This window comes from Nuphar pumila, chromosome 2 (assembly GCF_984573655.1).
Source record: "Nuphar pumila chromosome 2, dmNupPumi1.hap1.1, whole genome shotgun sequence".
Classification (NCBI taxonomy): domain Eukaryota; kingdom Viridiplantae; phylum Streptophyta; class Magnoliopsida; order Nymphaeales; family Nymphaeaceae; genus Nuphar; species Nuphar pumila.
The window spans coordinates 148,559,266-148,578,050 of NC_143250.1; positions in this window are offsets into that span (position 1 = coordinate 148,559,266).

Here is an 18,785-nt window from a genome sequence, read left to right on the forward strand (position 1 = left end):
TATCAAGATATCAAATTTTTTATTGAAACTGGTGAGCTTCCACCAGAATTGTCAAAGAGGGAGTAGCGAGTGATCCAGCGCATGTCTGTCCGATATTTTATTCTTGCTAATGTCTTTTATCATCGTGGGTTCAGTGTTGAATACTCCAGATGCTTAGATGAGGATGAAGCCAAGAAAATTTATGGTGGCCACATCGGTTATCAGACTCTTGTTAAGCAGATCATTCAAGCAGAGTATTATTGGAAAACCATGCAACAAGACTGCTATCGCTTTGTGAAGAAGTGTATCCAATGTTAGATGCATGTACCTTCCATTCATGCACCAACTACATATTTACAATCAATTGTATCTCCATGGCCATTCTCTATGTGAGCTTTCGATGTCGTAGGCCCAATTACTCCTTCTGCTTCCAACGGTCACAAGTATTTTCTCGCCACAACAGAATATTTTACCAAATAGGTGAAAGTTGTTACTCTACGTATAGTGGAAGGCCAACATGTGGTCTTGTTCATCTACAAGAATATCCTTTGTCATTTTAGTATACCACATGATATTGTTTCAGATAATGATACTCATTTCAAGAACGAGAGAATGAAGATCTTTTGTTCAAAATTCAGGATTCATCATCATTTTTCAGCTCCCTATTATCTTCAAGGGAACGGTCAGGCGAAAACCACCAATAAAATCCTGATTCGCATCTTGGAAAGAACCGTTGAGACGGGTCGTGATTGGCACAAGAAAATCGATGATGCACTCTGGGCGTATCGAACCACCATTCAAACCTCGATCAACGCTATTCCTTCAGAGCTCGTTTATGGAACTGAGGTGGTACTGCCTCTTCATGTTCAAAAGCATACTCTCAAGTTTGCATCGCTTTTAGAGTTACCACGTGATCAATATCAGCAACAGAGGTTGATACAACTTGATCTACTCGACGAGAGAAGACTCAAAGCCGCGGAGCATGCTCAGTCTTATTGTCAGAGGATAGCCAGGAAATATGCCAAGTCAATCATCGAAAGAAGATTTTGAGTTAATGATCTGATCCTCAGATCAACTGCTCATCTCAAGCATCACCCACGTGGCAAATGGTCACCAAACTGGGAAGGTCCCTATGTGTTTAAGAAAGCATTATCACGTAATTCATATCGTTTGATTAATGCAGACGGGATAGAATTACCCGATCCCATCAATGCCCGACATCTAAAGAAATTTTATACTCAAAATTTCTATTCTAGCTTTTGTACTCTTCAATGAATTTTCTCTAATAATGATCAATTATTCTTTCATCTAAATATCTTCCTCTCAGACTACACTGAGGCATCTTGTGTTGTCAAAACTTGGAATACCTTGTATGCAGGCAGGATCAAACAAAATCCTCCATCATTCATTTGCATCTATTTACATTCATCTGCATTTTGCATCCATTTGCATCAAATTCAGTACTCATTCAGGATAAGGGATAATCCTGAGACCCCAACAAGTTGTCCAAGTCATTATGAGGATGAAGATTGAAAATCTCCCATCATAATCATCGAGCGCTTTTAAAACATCAGTCTTTTCCAAGTTTGACCTTCGAGTTGAGCCTTTTATCAAAACAATTTTTGCTAGTCTTGTCTGTGGCGCCCCAAACCCCGACTTTGGAAAAACTTAGAATTTTCTGTGATTTTTTTTTGAAAGGTTTAACTAGAAAACAGCAGAAAGCAAGGTGCGAAAAAAACCACAAAGCCGCGAGTCTGGGTGGCCACCACAGATGAGTGCAACAAGTAACAATAGTGTGAACAAAAGTGCAGCTACAACATAAAAAGGGTAAACACGCCAACAGTTTAAAGTTTACAAAAAGTACAAGTCTCAAAACAGGAAATACATCCCGATCAAAATCCCAAAATCCCAAAACCACCAGGGACAAGATCTGCAAGGTAAGTGTGGGTCCTCCTAGCCTCCACCGCGTATCATCGCATCAACATTATACCTGTTCGTCACATACATCCCCATAAAACAGGGTCAGGCCTCTTGCGAGGTGGTGAAGAAACAACCACAAGCATATATATATCACATCATATTAAAAGGAAAGCAGGAACAGAACTGACAAGTGTAAGTGCCATGTCAGGAAAGTGCGAAAGTGACAAGTACTAGTCAGCAGAGCTGAAGTAACAATGAAACAAGTAACTAAAGCAGCAACTGAACTGTAACGAGTACTGAGCAGTAAGTAACTAAAGTAACAACTGAACAAGAAAGGTAACAGAAGTAACAACTGAATAAGTACAATAACTGAATTAAAAACTACTGAACTAGTAAAGTAGCAACTACAGTAAGTCAACTGTTTGGTTAGTCTTTAGGTTCTTCTGATTACTCCTTCAGGTACGCGAAGGAACCTCACATTCTGTGAGACATGCACCCGATGTTTGTTATTCAAGTTCTAGTGTGGTAACCGGGGAAGCTATAGACTGAGTCAACCTCATGCGAGCAGCACACATCTGGGAGAAAACACTCGCATAGGCAAGGATTGCAATTCATACTACTGTAGTAGTGAGGTCCTAAAAAGGCAACCTCGACCTCCCTGACTCTGAGTGACTGGAGGCCCAAAGGACGCTACAACTCTTGTCAAAACACGTGTCGTAGTAATGACAAGTCACTCAGGGTTGTACCATCCACCCTCTCCTGAGGTGAACCATTTTGTGAATGGGGCGAAGCAAGTTTATCTTTCTTAGGCTCATGTTCATTCATATCTCTCAACGAGGAATTTGCCTCGTGGTCCCTATGGGGTACGCAAAACGAGGACTTGGCTTGCCCATTCACGTGCTTAGCCTCACACGGCCAACAAAGCACACTGTTTGTGAAAGCAGTCATAACACCATTTTATTTTTTTCTGTGTTCAGGGTATATCACATAAGAGTCCATTCACAACACAAGGGCCACTGCCCAAGGACTCCAACTGAGCCCACAACAAGTCATTTTTATTCATACCCTATGGTGTTCAATTTTTTTCCAGTCTTTTCATTCTTGAAGTAAGTGCACTTGGTGCGCTTACCAATGCCTCAACAATGTACCTCCTCAAGGTACGCACTACTCAGTAACAATGTGAGGATGTGTCATGTGCAAAGTGTAAAAGTATCATAGGCTTTCTATCATTTGCACAATAAATAATCAGAGGCATTATATAATTTCATTTCTGAAAGACGAGTAAGCATGCAAGCAGATATGCAGTTTCATGCACGTGGCATTTCATCAATTTGTATTCTATGAGACATTGTCTCTAAATCATTAACAATAGCACTTTGCATAACATGCAACAATTCTCATTTTAATAATGTATTACTTAGCATACTTCAGTGTTAAGATTGCATTTAACAATATTCTCACACGTGGTTCAGCCCACTTACATGTTTATGGTGAAATCTGGGATATTCCTGTCTAATGGGGATTACATTAGCTATTTCCATGGTATGGGGTGCCGCGCCTACAGACCCGAAACAAGATACTGAACAACACTTGTGATTTTGAATCAACAAAGTCTCTAAGTTCATGGATTTACAACAATGTTCAACTGCATACCTTTCTAGTCTGTCGAATGTAAACCAAGGCATAAGGGTTTTCCTTACGCAATGCGACACACATGCGTGTCGAAGGTGATTTCTGAAATTAACCCATCTAATGGGTATTACATTGGCGTTACCACGGTTCGGGGTGCCGCAACCACGGACCCTAAACAACCCGTTTGCCAACACGAACGTAGGACAACACTATATAACTCATACTTAGTTCGGAGTGTGGAATTATTTTTGAGGAATACCTGGACGGGACACGAGAGTGTCGCATGTCCATTCAGTCACACCGAAATAATCATTTATGTCTTAACATATAAGTATATACATATCTATACCTATATGTATATGGATATATATATATATATATGTACACGTACACATACACATTCACACCTATATATATATATGTACACGTACACATACACATTCACACCTATATATATATATATACCTATATATATATCAAACTCGAGGCAACCCATAGCATGTGCACTTATACAAAAAACCTAACTGATAACGAAAGGGGTGTGGGGCAAGACAATTCTCTAGTTTGGACCTAGTATGGACCAACTTAAAGTAGCCCCGACAAGGGTCAATCACCTGCCATAGCGAAAGGGGTGCCAACGCGGATCAAGGTGTCTGGTCCCTACGGCCAGACAACTGCTCCCGCATGCTAAGGTCTGAACTCTTTCGTTCAGACCTGAGCCCAAAGAGGCTCAGCCGAATGGGAGGCCCGGGGGTGTCCAACACTAAGTGGCTGGCACCCGGCTCCAACAAGGTGGAGCCGCGGCTAGTACTAGGTGCTAGCCGGGCTGCCAAAGGGTTCATGTATGAACCTCGGTTCAGACCTGCACTCTCTAGGTGCTAACAGGATGCCAAGGGTGCACAACACCCAAGCGGTGCGCACCCAACTCCAGCCAAGAGGAAAACATGCTGGGCTAGGTTCACGCGCACAGCCGGTCCAGACCAGGCTGTGGTGCTGGTTCAGCACCTAGCCAAGTCGAAACCCAACCAACAAAAAAAAACAAAGGACACATTTAAATATTTTTAACACAGACAAAAATACCGATGCAACATAGGCTGGGTGCACGGACCAACAACATTGCGCCCAGCTCCGAACCAGTTCAGCAAGGATGGCTAAAGGGTCTGGTCCCTCGGACCAGACCTTGCACCCTACCCAGCATCATGAGCCGGAGCTCAAAAGGGGTGAGCAATCAAACCCAAAAAGGGGTCTGGCCTCGAATAACTAGGATCATCTGATCGGTTAGACCATACGGTGCCCTGGTGTGCCAACCGAGTGAACCATCATAAAAAAAATACAAAAAAAAGAAGAAAATAAAAGGAAGTAAACACAACGATGGGGCTTAGGGCCCCTCTTCGACTCCTAATAAGGCCTGGTCACGCCGTGACCAGGCTAAGAACATGCTGCTATGCCAGTCCCAACGTATTGGGACTGGGTTGAACCCAAAATGTCTAAGGGAAACCCCTTAAGGGTGCTGCCGGTTGCAGTGCACTAACAATGCTGCATGCACTGCCATAGAATGCCAAAGGGGCGCTGGGTGTGTGCTGGGTGAGCCCAGCTCAGTCCAGTACACTCCAGCAAAGCACCAAGTCCACGGTTGCCAAACGCCCAACAACAAAGCAAGAGGTACCAAAAGCTGGAAACAAAATTTCAAGTATAGACAATGGAAAACAACAAATAAAAACATGAAATACATTTGGAAACCTGAAAGAAATCCATTGCAAAGAAACGCAGCAACTTAGCAAATGAAAAAATCATGGTGATTCAAGATTGAAACAATAGCTATTATAGACTAATCCACCATTTGGGCTGGCATGCAAAGATGCAAGGCACCATCAGTTTCATGGGTTTTAAAACTATGAATAAACTCAAGTTGATGTCTTCACCTTAGCTTGCTTGAAGATGAGGAAGGTGATGTGCTGTAGCTACACGTTAAGAGGCTCCCACGGCTGGAGGGAGGAGACAAGAGAGAAAGAGAGGAGGTTTGGGAGAGAGAAGAGAGTGAGAGAGTTAGAAAAAATCGCCCAACAAGGTGGGGCCGATTTTTCTAAAGAGGTTTTATAAGATGCTAAGTGGAGATGCACGACTATGATTTGCCCATCCAAGATGGAGGGCTGGGGACCTCCACGCCCCCCATAGCCAATGCATGTCAACCTTTTAAAAACTTTTAGAAAGCTTTCAAGAATGCCAATTTGAAAATCCATTAAAACTTCAAAATTTTACAAGGGGGCGCCCTTGGCTGCCACCCAACTCATCCAATCGGTTTTGAGCATTTGAAATCTTTCAAAAACATTTCAAAAATTCCATGGGGCGCCAGCCCCATGCTCTCCTTTTGGAAAAGACGCCCCTCATGATGGGCCCTAGGCTCCATTATGAGGTTTTTGAAAAGATAAGTGGCCAATAGTGGCCTTCTTTTTAAAACCATGCAACTTTCTTTCAAAAGTACCACCCAGCTGGTCCACCCTTGACCAGCTGGTCAACCATGACCATGGACGTCCACTAGAGGGGTCGCTCAATGGGTTTGTGTCGTCTAGTCGCTCTAGATCCAAATCCAAAATCGCCTATTGCATTACTTATAAAATAATGCGTATTTAATACATTAAAATATTTATTTAATTCCAATAAATCATTTAGTTTTCTTCATAATCTTAATTAACATAGAATGCTCAATGCCTCTTAAGAAAATTACCTTTTGTTTGAAAGAATTAAGCGTATTATGATTCGGGTCCAAACTTTAAGCAAAACTGGTAATTCACATGCACTGACAGGGTTTTTTCGTCGTTCGGACCACAAATTCGGGGTGAATCATCGTACCCCTATTCCAAACCTACCCTATAAGTTTCAGAAGTTAAATCACTCTGGATTTCTTGCAATTGTTCTTTTCACGTAAAATTATGCGATTTTACCCGATTCTCAAAATAAGCAAGTTTTCAGAAATTGCCAAAACATAAGAATCCATCGATTTCAACATATTTACGCAACATTACATCAAAAGAATCATGGAACTTACATTGCCAAAATCAACTTTCGGGTTGAGCCTTTTTCTAAACCCAGTCCTTGCTAATCAAACTCTTCAAATCTGGTTTTTACTGGTTGAACTTTTAAATTCAGTCTTCATACTGATCAAGTTTTCAAGCCAATTTTCAAATTCAAATTCCAGAAATTGGTTTAGAAAATCCGAGTTTCGACTCGAATTCTCTTCCAAATCCAATTCATCTAATTTTCTTTCCTTCAAATTCAAGAATTGGTCTAGAAAATATGTGTTTCGACTCAAATTTTCTTCCAAATCCAATTCATCTAGTTTTCTTTGAAAATTTGAGTTTCTACTCGAACCCTCTTTTAAATTCAAAAATTGGTCTAAAAGATCCGAGTTCCGACTGAAATCTTCTTTCAAATCCAGTTCATCTAGTTTTCTTTTGAAGGTCTGAGTTTCGACTCGAATCTTTTCACCAAGTCTAGTGTCCATGCTGGTACTTTTTTAAAATCCAGTGTTCGTACTGGTACTTTTTCAAAATCCAGTGTTCGTGCTAGTATCTTTTTCAAAATCCAGTGTTTGTGCTGATACTTTTTCAAAATCCAGTGTTCGTGCTGATACTTTTTTAAATTTCAGCGTTCATACTGGTGCTGTTTCGAAATTCAGTGTTCGTGTTGGTACTTTTTTCAAAATTCAGTGCTCGTACTGGTTGTTCTTTCAGATCCAGTCTTTATACTGGTTTCGCATTAAGATTCAGGTTGAATGCCAACCTTCAGACCTTCGGGTCACCAATTTTATCAGTCAGACCTTTGGGTTGCCATCTCCCATCGATCAAACCTTCGGGTTACCAAATCAATCTTTTTTTGACCTCCGGGTTAATCAATCAAATTTTTATCAATCAGATCTTTGGGTCGCCTATTTTATCAAATCAACCTTCAGGTCACCAATTTTTACCAAGCAAACCTTCGGATTATCAGTTCTATCAAAATCATTATTTTCCAACCTTCGTGTTGCATCCTCCAATCATGATCATCCAAGATTCGACCTTTGTGTCAAACTCATTTACAATTGGCCCAAAATCAATTATCAATCATTTTTCTTGCGAGGGACCCTTTTCCCGGGAGAGTTTGAGGGAGCTCGTTCCTTTCGCATGCAATTATTGTTTATTCGTTGAACCCCTTTTTAGGGAGAGTTTGAAGGGACTTGTGTTTCGCGAACAGTTTGCAAGACACTTTTTTATTATTACACAAGGAACCCCCTTTTCCAGGGAGAGTTTTGACAGAAGCTCGTTCTCCTTATGACCCTCCAATATTTTTTATTAGGCCATCCTGTCACCGAGGACCTTTTTCTAGGGAGAGTGTGATGAACTCGCTCCTTTATGATTTTTTTTTTTACCTTTATTATCGGCTACCTTTCTATAAGAGAAGCCTAAAGTTAGGGGGTTTTGACGAAAACTTATTTTTCCTTCGAAAGTTTGTTTTGCAAACACCTTTTGAAGGAAGAGAGGAGTATTTTTTTGTTACCCGTTCAGGTAAGGGTCAAGCCTGTGTCTCTCCTTTGGAGAAAGGAGAGGACAATCTAGCCAAAGATGTGTCAGTTGGATATCAAGTAATTTCTTTTACCAATGATTTTACAAACATTTTGCCAATTTATGATTAAAAATAACTGTTGATCTCAAATTTTTATTGCCCAAAGAATTACCTCAAATTACCTTTAGTATTCTTTCCAAAAGGACAAGACTTTTGCGAAGAAAGAAAACAATTCAGGTTTTTCTATTGGTCAACCAAAAGGATGAAGAAAAATTCTCAATATGACCGGCAAAGGAAAATTCAATGATATTGAAAAGCCATAAGTGAATCGTCATTGATCATAGCTATGACATATTTTTAAAGATTGTTCTTCTAGCAATAAGGCAGTGAAAATATCCTTGGCACTCAATTTCATATCTCTTCAATCAATCAAGTTACAATCAACTATCTGCAAAAAGAATCTCTCAATCATCATCAAGTTGAAGACTGATGGATGAGCTAGACCCCCAGGGCCAAAGAAGACTCAGATCATCTTAAAGTTGAAGGAGCTTGTGACGTGTCCTTCCAGGGAAAGTTTAAATCATCGCCAAGTTGAAGGTTGATGTGATGAACCTCCCAACAATCACTAAAAGATATTTAATCATTGTTATCATAAAGAGATTTTCAACCAAAGAGACTATTTTATCAATTCAACTCTTGGGAATAAAGAAGATGCAAAACATCTCCAAGTTGAAGGAGTTTGTGACGTGTCCTTCCAGGGAAAATCAGAACATCACCAAGTTGAAGGTTGATGCGATGAAATTCTCGCCCAATCCCAAGCGAGTTCACTTTCATGTCTCAAAAGAGTACAAAAGATCATCAAAAGACCTCGATAAAAGAGACAACATCACTAATATAATTCTTCAGACCAAAGAAGACGCAGATCATCTCTAAGTTGAAGGAGCGTGTGACGTGTCTTTCCAAAGAAAATCAAAACATCACCGAGTTGAAGGTTGATGTGATGAAATTCTCGCTAAACCCCAAGGAAAACTCATTTTTTAAGTCTCACAAGGAGTGCAAAAAGATCATCATGGGTAAACCCCAGATATCAAACTGCCAAACTGCCAAGAATCTTCTTTATTCATGTGAATTTTTTTTATCAATATCCTTTCATATGTCACTTTTATGATACTAAGAGCAAATTCCTTCCTTTTTATATCGAGGAAATGGATAGCCTTCTTGAAGAAACTCAACAACAATAATTTGAATTTGATTTTGGATTCTACGGAGGCAGCCCAGTTGGAGGTAATACTCTAGGTAGAAGAAGGAATATTTATCGCATAAATGTACTTATTTTCAATCATTTTAAAAGCAACTACAAATTTTACCATCTTGGCAATCTTTTTAAGTTATCCCGACATGAAGCGAAGAGCTCAATGTCCATTTTGACATATCAGGGTGTCGTTTTTATCCCTCTTTAGGACTTGATAACACGAGTTTTCAAGATCTTTCTCTTATGTTTTAATCTGAGCGCCTAGGCTCTCAGATTCACACACTTCTCTGTTGTCCCCCACTGTCCCACCATAGACAATTTCCTTTCAGGATAAGGGTTAAACCTGAATTGTTTTTGAAAAGGGTCATCAGTTTCAAAAGCTATTCAATCTCGGCAATGAGACGTCCAAGATCAATACATTTTCAAGCTTTAGGGAACCCCATTTTCTTCCTTTGGCAAACCCTTCTTAGATTTATTGTGCTAAGTCCGAAGGTCTCATCATGGTTTCTTCATTCGAGGATCTCGTTTCCCCCGTTCAGGTTAAAGGTCAAGCCTAAACCTCATTCTTTCATGAGGTATTTTTTGTTTCATCCAGGTTAATTAAGGGCTAAGTCTGAGCCTCATTTCGATGAGGTGAATTTAATTCTCCATTCTATTCTTTCCGTTCAGGTCAAGAGTCAAGCCTGAGCCTCATTTTGATGAGGTGAATTTTCTTCTCAGTTCTCCATTCCATATCTATGATTATCACCCGAGCAAATTCTTTCATTCCCAGAAAGATTGTTATAACCAGGGCATTTTTATAGCCCAAATTTGGTGTGTTTTTCTTTGCCACTAAGCTCGGCTTTCAACCGACTTAGTAGCAAAGAGGGGCATCTGTAAACACCTCAAATTTTCTACCTTCACTTACAAACCCTTTTCTCATGCCACTGGGACCCACTCTCTGAAGCCTTCAAGAAACCAGTTGGTCAACATCTGAACCAGGGCTATTCAGAGCACAAATTTTGCATCGAATTCCAATATTTTATCTTGTAATCAAAATTCAATCTCCATTTTTGGCTCAATCTTAATTATCAAAGCTTGCCTTTAGACATAAATTTTCAAAACATTGTCTCTGCCATGGGTTTGAGACTTTAAATCTCTCATCCAAGGTTTACATTTTCATATCATTTCAGGCCATTTCATTTGTATTTCATCGCATTGCATAGCATTGCATGTCATTCTTGAGATCCAACACTCTAGTTTTTCAAAACCTTCAATCCAGATTCAAGTTTTAAAACTTTTCTTCTGAAATCAATTTCAAAAACCTGGGTTTTAGATTGGTATTTGTCATTTGTCAACCCCCAGGATCTTATATTTCTTTATTTCAAAATATTTTCCTCAGAAAAATAATCTGGATTTGTTTTAAACTCATTTCCGATCTAAAACGGGACCCATCTAGGTGGTGTCACTTCTAGATCACTTTCTTCACTCAAAATTTTTAAATTTCAGAGTTTTAGTTGAACCAGTGTGAACACCCCAATTTTTTCAAAATTTGTAAAAATGACCCTTTTGCCCCTAACCCTGTTTTCTGAGAAAATCAAGTCATTTCTTCAGATTCTCTGAATTAAAATTCACGTTGATATGTTCAAAATCAATTCCGGATCCGAATCCAGTGCTTTAAAACCATATTTCTTCAAAATCCGGATCAAAACCCATTTCTGAAGAAATTTTCTCAAAATAGTTTCTAAAAATTCTCAGAAAAACTCCTCTTGTAAATATTTTACAAAAAACATCAAAAAAAATTATTAGTTTCAATCTTTGATTCCTTGTAAAGCTTTAAGATTTTATTCTAAAAATACAAAAAAAAATTGAAAAACAACACAAACTAAAAAAAATGAGAAAAATTACAAGAAAAACAAAGGATTTTAAGCCTTCTGAAGCCATTTTGCCGAAAGCCTCATTTCCAAACCCTTTTTTACAAAAATTCCTAAAGGGGAGTCCTCTTATTGGAAAATAAGGAAATCTACAACGGAATCCTCCCGCGCATGCTCTCTCCTAATTTACCACCGTCGATCTTCAACAACCGCCATGGTTCTTCACCTTCCATCCGCAACGCACTTCTTCTGGAACTCTCCATTCTCTCTTTAAAAGGAAGCATCGACTCCATCCGGGGGATCATCGATCATCTCCCTATCTTCTGAGGCATACATTCCCTTTTGACGAATACTGATCAACCACCGAGTTCTCTCTGCAAAAACCCATTAAACTCATCTTCTTTCTGAACATCCCATATAGACCATCTTCAGACCGGAAGTCCCCCTTGAGCGTCGACTTTCGCGGGAGTATTTCAGAGGACAACTCACCTTCAGAGGTCGACCAATTTGAAATTCCTGCAAACCCTCGGTAAGCATCCTCTTATTCCTTTATCAATCTGATTTCCCTTAATTTTCTTATTTCTCATTTTATTTTTGGGCACCCTTGATAACATCGATTTGCTTACTGTAAATCGATTTATCTATGTGCAATATCATGGGAATTTCCATATCCCTACATTTTCCCCTTGATTTTCTAAAAATTTATTTTGATTTTCCCTCAACTTCTATGAATCTGAATGTATATTCACACTGTTCAAATCCATCGGAACTCCAATTCTTATTCTCCAGGATAGTATTTATAATAGATTATGAATCAATTTACATTCATGCTGAAATCCGTTTCAAATCTCTTTTCTTACTGTCGTTATGCATTTTTTTTATCTCTTTCTCCTGTGTTAGCCCAATTTTGGGGTCACCTTCCCGTTTATCATTTGCCTAGATCATCATCCCCTTTTCTGGCATTTCGACTGATATGTGTATTGAACAAAACCTCTAAGAGGTGGTGTTATGACAGCAGAGTCTCAAGATGTTTGTTAAGATAAATGTGGGATTCACCATTTGGTTGAATCAAGTTCATAAATGATAATCATGAAGGACCTCCACGTAGAAATTTTCTTTGAGGGTCTTCAGCCTACATTCGTCTGGCTCGAATAATAATGGTGGTGTTAATGTGCTGGGTTCGGAATTTGGCAGTTCAAGATCTCAGAAGGAGAAAGGAAACGTATAAATAATAAATCTACAGGTTTAAAAGGGATTGCTGAAAACCTTTTCATGGTAAGGGGTATGTATCAGGTAAATCATTGACTCGCTTTTGGCTCCTCATAATTAGAGTTCAACACAGAGTCTATGTCTCTGCAATGTATTGCATGATCTGTCCCCATATATATTTCTTTATATATATATATATATATATATATATATATATATATATATATATATATATAATCGACTGTTATTTGGCTCTTGGATGTTTCTTTTTGATAGCCATGATCGGCTGCTATTTCTTTTACTATTCTTCATCATATCTCCATTTTTTATTTTTTTTATTTTTCTGAGTTAATCCTGGACATCCCACGCTGTTCTCGCCATTTGCATCCCCTGCTTCAAGCAAGGTCACCGAAATCATTCCCCAGAATTTGATGTTAGACAATGAACTGTCATTGTCCTTTGTTGAGGCTACATTTGCAATATACATTAGCCCCAAAGATCCAGTTAGATTGCTCACAAACAATAAATTTCGGAGGTGTCGGATACGGCATGGGCAGGGATCTCACGTTGATACTCTGCAGCACCAGCACCGACCTCCATGGCTGTTGCAGGAAGCATGAACGTCAAATCAGGAAATATCGATTGTTTTTTTTTTAGCACAGCATCTGATTTTATGTTGGGTTGGTGCCATCCATTTAAGTACTTTAATAACTTTTGATGTTTCCAGTACTCTCTGCAAACGTGAGATTAAGAAATCTGAATTGTCAGCAGCAGAGGATTTGAAGTAGCCTCCAGCGAACCAACCCCTCCATCTCCAGTAATCTGTCAGGAGAAGAGAAACGAGAAAGATTTCTAGTAATATTCATGATTTTTTTTTTCTTCTTGTTTCTCAAAGAAAACCCTTTGATGGAAGAACATCAACTTAGGCCTATTCCAGGAAATTCCTTGGCTCTTTTATTCATTAATTTGCATCTTCTGTTGAGAATCTTTCACTTAATGTGCAATTTTCCAGGCATCAGTCCTCAGAGCCTTCCAATTCCATATGTGAGTTTGATCCATTGTACATATCACTGGCACTCATATTTTCATTTTTTTTTAGGCAATTCTTTATCCTGCATACAGCAGTTGCATGCTGCTATCAGTCATTTATCATCTCTGTTACATTCCCTGCCCATTTCATTAGTATCATCTGTCACTTGATTTCAATCTTACGTGTTTTGATTGGAGTCTTTGGGTTTAATTTGATTTGAGTCATTATTATTTCATTAGTATCATTTTTTTTTTTTACATTCCCTTAGTTTCTATCTTGGAGAGAGAGACCACCTTGTGTAAAGCCGGCAAAAGCTAGAGGTTTTCTTTTCTTCCATATATGATTGTGTGCTGAGTTTTTGTAAGCTAAATGGATCAGAACGGTTGGATAAAAGTGTCGGCTTGGGGAGTTAATGGTTCCCCATTTTGCCAGGGCAGAAGTGGTTTCTTGGGTGAATGCCATACCATTCTGAAAATGTTATGGGGTCCAATAATATTTCTTGGTAAGATGCCAGCAAAACCTCGACCTAAGAGGGTCAAGCTATTAATTCGAGGGCATGTCATTGAGGATTGGCCTTCAATTCTAAAAGATCCCCAGCATATATAAATTTGCCTAAGGATTTATATTGCAACAGTTGAAACCTGTTCACTGTCTTTTGATGCTCAGAATACAAGGCACCAAGATGAGTGGTTTTTTTTTTTTTTGCTGGGCTACTTTCAAACCTTTGTTTCCTTCTCCCTAACAAAGACAAATGGAAGAAAACCTTTGTTTCCCACATTTTTTTTTCTTCTGTGATAATTCAAATTTGGCCTGATTGTATAGGTATATTGTCATTAAAAAGGCAGTATGTCATTGTTTCTTTGTTACAGCAGGAAATACCCTCCCCATGTTGCCATTTTCCTTTCTTTTTTTTTTGTGTTAACATTGGTATACAACATCTGCATATGCCAGTCCCTGTGTACCTATCATATAGGTCTCCCTGTTAAAGTCTGTCATATTCTCATCCACGCTTTCCTGGAACCACACTATAATCTCACCTACACAGTCTCACATAGCCGCACCTTTGTGCCCTCCATAATTCTTCATTTAGCCTGTTATCCTCCAACATGTCCACATCCCTTTGCACTTTCTGTGCACAGCCCAGCACTGACTTCCCTGCACTTGCTTACTGCAATACATGCATTCCACCTTATTTCATATCACATGTCTTCCACTTCAGCATTGACATCTCCCAGCCGATTACTCACTGTGCTATTACCCTCTTGCATTACCTCACAAACTCTAGGCTTCCAGCTTAGACGATTACCATTTATCTTAAAACACCATTATAGCTCATTTCCTGCCGTCCACTTTTCCAAAGTTCAATATGTCATAATCCATGCAAGAGACATCTTTGATTGACAATGCAACCTTATATTATTTCTGAATAGTAAGTTCATGTGCATTGTAACTTCATTCTCCTTTCTAAATATCTTCCATAAACATGATTAACACTTGTGCTTTTTTTTATCATCTTTGTCAAGGATTAACCCAGTTGTTTTGCAGGGAATATGAAAAATATATCATTACTTGGGGTTGTACATTTGATTTTGCCCATTGTAATAGTTAGATTGGAATAAGAATTTACATTTCCTGCTTTAGGTAGAATGAATGAGCATTTTAGAATGCCATGGATTGTTTATTCCATGCATTTTTTCTTTATTTCACAAAACCCCCACAATGGCAAAACACGAATGGCACGTGCACCATTTCGTAAGAGGTAAGCTAATTCTAAGTTGACGATTTACATCAACGGCCATAGTCGGGTGTGAACAAAACTTAGAATTCTCATCTTTTACAAAATAACACTGGATCCACACTGGATCCACTTTTAAAATCCATCATATTTTCTCAAAATATTTTTTTTCTTTTATCAGAATTTAACTTAGGATTAACTCAAAATATATGCCAATGGCCATAGTCAGGGTATATTGAGGGTTGATTTCATTTTAAATTCTATAAAAGCACTAAAAATGTATTTTATTCTTCTTTTGAATTTAAATATAGATTATCATATAATACATTCAATGACCATAGTCAAGGATGTATTATATTTTCAATCTTATTTTAATTCATTTAAAGAATGAAATAGCTTTTCAAAGTCCAATCTCAAATTTATTCAAATTCATTCATCATATAGGGTAAAATTGCATCATATTTTTCAAAATTCTTTCAAAAACCCAAGTGATTTTGAACATCTTTTCTATTTTCCAAACCTATCTCAATTTCAAAGTCCAATTTGACTTTGAAATTTCAAAATTATTTCATATTCAAACTTCAAATTTCCAAACTCAATTCAAAACTCAATTTCAAAGTTCAATTTAACTTTGAAGTTTCTAAATTCATCTTCTGATTCTAAATCCAGTTTTCTTCAAAGTTTTAAATCAAAGTTGAGATTGACTTTGAATCTCAAAACCTTCTCAAGTTCAAATCTGGATCTTCAAAAACCCAGATCATCTTTAAAAGTCCTATTTTGGACTTCTCAAAACCCAAATCCAAAATCAAATCCTAGTCTCAACTTGGATCCAGATTTCCAAGTATAGGACTCCATTCCACTTTGGATCTCCAATCACGGATCCAAATTCCATTTAGGATTCAAATCCTTATTCTACTCTGGATCTCCCATCACAGATCCAAATTCCATTTAGGGTCCAAACCCTTATTTCACTTTGGATCTCCAATCACAGATCCAAATTTCATTTAGGATCCAGATCCTCATTCTACCATTGGATCTCATATTCAGATCCAAAATCCAATTCTTAGGATCTAGAATCCAATCCTACATTGGATCTCATACTTCAGATCTAAATCCATTCTAGGATCTAGAACCCAATGCTACTTTGGATCTTAGACTTCAGATCCAAAATCCATTTAGGATTCAGATCCTATTCTACCATTTGAATCTCAGATTCAGATCCAAATTCCAATTCTTAAGATCCAGAATCAAACTCTACTTTGGATCTCACACTTCAGATCCAAAATCCATTCTTTAGGATCTAGAACCCAATTCACCTCGGATCTCAGATTTCAGATCCAAGTCCAGTTTAGGATCCAGAGTCCAACCCTATCTCGGAACTCAGATTTCAGATCCAAATACCATCTTGGATTCCAAATCTTGAATCCAATTCCATTCAAAATTCCAAAGTCCAAATTCCACTTTAAATTCCAATTCTCAAAGCCAGTCCCATTTTCATTCAAACCAAAGTTCCCATTTCAGATCCTAAATCCAAAATTCAACTTTGAACTCTATTCCGAATCCAGATATCGGATTCGGATTTCATCTTGAAATTCCAACTTTTAAATCAATTCCATTTTTCAATTTTTCCCAATTCTATCTTTCCTACTGATTCAATTCCATTTTTCATTTCTATTTCTAACTCAAAGTCCATTTATGACTTAAAAAATTTCTTTCTTCTTCTTTTATCTCAAAAATTTCAAAAACCATCTCTTTCCAGATCTAGATTTATCTTCCCAAGCTCTGGATTATTCTAAAAACTTAGAACTTTAATCTTAAGTTCTAAGTTAGGAATCATTTCTTCACTTTATCAATTTCATTTGGAAATTCTTTAAAATATTTTTCAAAAAGAGCATACATCTTTGCATATTGCACAAGCATGATTTATTGTGCATTTAGACTTAGGATAAAAACTTAGATAAAATCTTTGCAAAACAAAAGGCATAAAATTCGACCCTTGGTTCGATTACCCCTGGTAAAGGCGCCAGAAACGGTCGAACCTCGTACCGACGAGCGGATCCCGTCTCCCGATTTTCCCGCAAATATTTCAAAAACGGAGGTGAGTTATTTCAAAATATCTTTAAAATTAAGGTCAAGTGAGACCCGCAAAAGAGTTCCTCTTCTCTTCTCTTCTCTTCTTTTCTCTTCTCTCTTTCTTTCCGTTCTTTTATCTTTTCTCCCTTCAAAAATGAGGAAAATAAGAGGTTGGAAAGTGTTATCATCGCAAAATTTTTCCCCTCCCTTGCGAGAGAGAAACGAATTTCGCGAGTCAAACTCGACCAAAGTTTTGAAAATTGTTTTGAAAATTTACTCGCCTCCGTTTTGAAAATTTGCGGGAAAATTCCATGGAATGGGATCCGCCTGTCGGTACGAGGTTCAACCGTTCCTGGCACCTTTACCAGGGGTAATTGAACCAAGGACCAATTATGTGCTTTAACTTGACTCAAATATCTAAATTATGCTCTATTTTTCCTAAAATGCACAAAGAATCAGGCTTGTGCTATGGAATTTTGAAAAATGCAAGTTTGAGAAAATATGATGTTTGCTTTGGAAAATTGAAATGCATTTAGACAAGGACTGGAAAATGCTTGAAAATGGAATTCCTGGGAAAATCATTGAATTTTATTGGAAATCAGAAATTTGCATTGGAAAGTGATTTCTCAGGAAAATTTGAACTTTAGAAAATCGATTTTGAAATTTGGAATTGCTTTTCTGAGAAAATAGATTTGAGAATTCTGAGAAAATCAAGAAATTCATTAGAAAATGACTTTTGACATGAAAAATGGATTCTCAGGAAACTGAGTTCTCAGGAAAATGGGAAATCATGAGAAAATCGATCTTTTTGAAAACTTGAGACTTTGAAATTTGAGAATTTTAAAACATTGGAAAATCTTGGTTTGAACTTGGGAAATGCTTTGAAATGTCATTTGAAAAACTTAGGATTTTGAGAAAATCAGATCCTGAGAAAGACTTGGAAACTCTTGAGAAAACTGATTTTTTTTTAAATTGAAATTGGAAAATGAATTTGAGAATAATGCAATTTGAATAATATGAATGAATGAATATGAATTTGAAAAGGAAATTTCAATTGAGGAATTGGGAAATCCTTTTGAAACTTTGAGAAATGCAGTGCATTTTTTAAGTTAGCCTAAGTGTGTAGGCTGAATGTGACTAATACGAAGATCATAAATCTTGGTTTTCTTCGTATTCTGACTATGGCCATAAATACAAATCTCACCGAGTTTATAAACTCCATAAGAGCTTGTGCACGTGCCATTCGTGTAAACCATAGTGAATTTGAAATAATGTGCATGAATGATACATCACATATTGAAATTTGCATAAATTAAACTATATGTAATGCAGCCCTATTCTAAGCAGAAAAGTAACTCTTATTCCAAATTATTACATTTGAGGTTACATTGAATTGAAATAAAAAAAAATAAAAGCTAAGTCTTCTTCTTGAATGTTCCTGCAAAACTAGAAAACAAGGTTAGCACAAAAATGTAGGTTTTTCTGAATTTATCCGAAAATATGGGAAATTATCGGATATTATTCAGATATAAACCCCAAATCATACCCCCTTTGATATAAACA